A 4,207-nucleotide genomic window follows, 5' to 3' on the forward strand; every position below is an offset into this window, starting at 1 on the left:
AAAAAAAAAAAAAAAGAATGTGGAACAACTGGGACTCTCATACACTGCTGATAGAAATGAAGTATGGTATAAACATTTTGGAAAATAGTTTGATATTTTCTTAAAAAACACTAATAGGCTTGGTGTCCACAGTACGGTGGTTACGGCACCAGCCACATGGACTGAGGCTTGGCGGGTTCGAGCCGGGTCTGGGCCAGCTGAACAACAATAGCAACTGCAACAAGAAAATAGCTGGGCATTGTGGTGGGCACCTGTAGTCCCATTACTTGAGAGGCTGAGGCAAGAGAATGGCTTAAGCCTAAGAGTTTGAGGTTGCTGTGAGCTGTGATGTTACAGCACTCTACTGAGGGCAATATAGTGAGACTCTGCCTCAAGAAAACAAAAACAAAAAATAATAATAAAAAAACGCACCTCTAGCTATTCAACTCCCAGATATTTACTCCAGAGGAATGAAGACCTATATCCATACAATGGTTTTTTACATGAATGTTCATAGCAGCTTTATTTGTAATAGTTAAAGAACAGAAACCACCCAAGTGTCCTCAATAGCAGAGGAGATAAACAAATTGTGAGACTCTACACAGACATCTACTACTCCACCATAAAAAGAATGAATTAGTGGTAGAAACAACAACATGAATACATCTCAGAACAAGTATGCTGAGCAAATGAAACCAGCTAAAAACAAGCATATATGAATCCATCTATATAAAATTCTAGAAAATGCCAATTACTGTATAGTGACAGAGAGCAGATCAGTGACTGCCTGGGGTTGGGGGAGAGGGAGAAGAGAGGGATGACAAAGAGGCCTGAGGACATTGAGGGGGGTGATGAATATGTTTGATGATGGTGATAGTTTCTCAAATGTATACCCATATGAAAAGCTTATCAGATTGTACATTTCATTTTGGGGTGGGGGGGAACAGAGTCTCACTATGTCGCCCTTGGTAGAGTGCCTTGGCATCACAGCTCACAGCAACCTCAAACTCTTGGGCTTCAGCAATGTCTTGCCTCAGCCTCTCAAGTAACTTGGACTACAGGTGCCCATCACAACTCCTGGCTATTTTTTGTTGCAGTTGTCATTGTTGTTTAGCTGGTCTGGGCCAGGTTCGAATCCACCAGCCTCAGTGTATGTGGCTGACGGCGTAACCACTGAGCTATGGGCACTGAGCCCAGATTGTACATTTCAAATGTGGAATTTACCATTTGTTAATTATACCTTAATAAGTGCTTAAAAGGAGCAAAAACCCCTCAAAATAAAAAAGGACAGTGTACAGGGCCCTGGGACCCAAAACAAGAGACAGGAGATGGGGATGTCTACAAGATGGTAAAAAGAAGGCCTGGAAGTCGGCTGGATATGGAAAGCAGTCAGTCCAGACTGGAACAGGAGGATGGGTGCTCTAGGGACGATGTCTCCAAAGAGTAAATGAAAGACACACTGTGTTTGAATGCACTAATTGAAATACTAAGGTGACACAGTTCTCCTGGAGAGTTTGGGGATGAATTAGAGACAGATCCGTAGAAAGCTTAGTAAACAGAATGAGGCAATTAATAATTCCAAGGAAAGCAAAAAAGTTGTACAAAAACAGAGATGGAACCAAAGTACAGAATTGGCTGTGTTCCAAGTATGTTTGCTGGGCCTAAAAATCTAAGTGATAACTGTTCAGCCAAACTGAAAGAATCCATTGGGAGAAGTGGACAGAGGGGATCGGATCAGTGTGTAGCTGGGCAGCAGGGGCAGGAGAGAGAGGACTGCGATCTCAGCTACCGTATCAAGAAGCCAAAAGACAGACGTCTACAAGTGGGATGTAAGAAATGCTCCTGTAAGCGTATGATTGTGATGGTAGAGGGTAATGCCCAGAGACATCGTCCAAGGAAATAATAGCAACTCCCTTGGGGACTGGGAATGGGGCGGGAAGACTGAGGCATTAGACTGCTGGTTATCATCAAAAGCCAATACTCTCTGACTTTTTAAACTGTATATCAATCCTGGGACATGACAAAATTAAATTTAAGAAAATGTATGGGCTCGGCGCCTGTGGCTCAAGCGGCTAAGGCGCCAGCCACATACACCTAAGGTGGCGGGTTCGAATCCCCAGCCCAGGCCCGCCAAACAACAATGATGGCTGCAACCAAAAAATGGCCAGGCGTTGTGGCGGGCGCCTGTAGTCCCAGCTACTTGGGAGGCTGAGGCAGGAGACTCGCTTGAGCCCAGGAGTTGGAGGTTGCTGTGAGCGTGATGCCATGGCACTCTACCCAGGGGGATAGCTTGAGGCTCCGTCTCAAAAAAAAAAAAAAAAAAGAAAATGTATGGAAACAATCCAGAAAGAACATCACTAAACATTAAAACAATGACTTGTGACTCTTTATTTGTCCTTGGGCAGAGTTTTTCTAAAGCTATTTATTACTTTCATATAGAATAAAATAAAGGAGTCAATAAACGCAGATGACCAAAATCCACCCCATTTCCAGTTCTCAATAAGGTAGAGGACAAGAAAAAAAGATGCGAAATTCTAAAGTCAGGAGCAGCTGGCTCCCGGCAGCAGCGCCTGGGAGCAGCCTTCCCTGAGGAAATCACAGGGCCTCGGGCCAGGACAGAGGCTGGGCTTTCTGAGAGCCTGGGGCTCTCTGACAACTGTGAGGGTTAGGCTTCTAAAGCCACCCCCCACCACCACAACATGGGCTTTCTGGAGCTGAGGTGGCTCTTCAGAGGGATCCCCAATTGAAACACAGAAGGACTAGGCTGCTGCACCCCCCATAGCTGGTGATGGGACTGGGCTGCTTCATAGGAGAGGCCATAATTGGAGTACGATAACTGTCCTCAGCCAGGGGTAGCATCCAACAAAGGACTCAGCTGAACTTCAGCTGACCTTCTGCAATCCAGCAGGCCATGCTGCTGGTAGCTGGGGCATGCATGCTCTGGTCCTGCAGGGGTTCTGGGGAGGGCACCAGGACAGCCACCACGGCCCTACTTCCACACTTCCAGTGCAAAGAACAATTAGCTTCTTTTCCTGGAGCACCAACAAAATCAACATCTGGAGACCACAAGCCTGAGACCCATTACAAGTAGCAAAAGAATTTGGACAGGATGCATTTAATCTTGACTTAATGGTACAATGCTCCGCCAAGATAAACTTCTCAGCCTCGACATATTTTATTTTGAAAAAATGTTATTGTCAGGTACAAGGGAAATTCCTCCTAACTTCGGACGCTCTGCCAGATGACATAATCACTGGAGGGGATTATTTGTCTGGTGCGTTATCCTTTTCATCTGAATAGGGCTTTCCTCTACCGACCCATCTCCCCACAAGCTGGCCACAGTTCCTAAGTAATTCTAGCCCTCGACAGCTGCAGGAAAGAAAAGAAATGTGACTTGAAAACAGATATTTTTGGATGCCATGTTTCCAAACACCAGATTTGTTGGATTTCCCCTCCCCCGCTCCTATACCCTCGCTCTTCTGGGTAGAATTCAAATGGGGAATTAAAGGCAGCACCTGGAGCCTGATTTCCAGTCCTTAGGTTTGTTTTGAGTGCCTACTACGTGGCCAAGGCATTGGTGGTTATTAATAATAATAACCACCATTCACCACCTGTCACGGGCCAGGCACGGTGCAAACAGCACTTTGCCTACTCATGAGGACAGTAGGAAGTAGATGGATGTTAAAATCACCCCATTTGTCTAAAAGGGGAAGTGGAGGCTCAAGTAGATTAAGTAGCCTAATCAAGCAGGTGGTGGAACCACGCTCATGATAAAGGACTTGAGTTTTAAAGTTCAAAGGCTTGCCATCTTACCACAAGTCTAGTGAAGAGAAGGAACTCAGTCAATGAATGCTGAAGGAATGATGGAGACATTTAGGCTGAACATGAGGGTGGGAGTGGGTGCAATGGTGTGGCCTGCTGCCTGCCACAGGGTGCACAGCCTAGGGCCTGCACCCAGATCTGCTCCTGAGAAAGGCCGCACACTCTTGCTGACATCAGCAGTCCAGGAAGGGTGGAATTTCTTCTGGAAGGACAAGGTGGTTCACACTCAGCAAAGGGGCTGCCTCTTAGTCCTGAGCTGTCTGCTCTTTGACTCAGGAAACCTGTGAGTGGCCGGTGTGTTAACCACTCACACAAAAGCAGAAGGGCTTGGCCATCTCTTCTAGCAGAACTTTCCTTGAGCTTGGTGCCTATGGCTCAAGTGGCTAAGGTACCAGCCACATACACC

The sequence above is a fragment of the Otolemur garnettii genome, unplaced genomic scaffold, assembly GCF_000181295.1.
Source record: "Otolemur garnettii isolate 467f Iridium unplaced genomic scaffold, OtoGar3 scaffold00022, whole genome shotgun sequence".
In the NCBI taxonomy this organism is placed as follows: domain Eukaryota; kingdom Metazoa; phylum Chordata; class Mammalia; order Primates; family Galagidae; genus Otolemur; species Otolemur garnettii.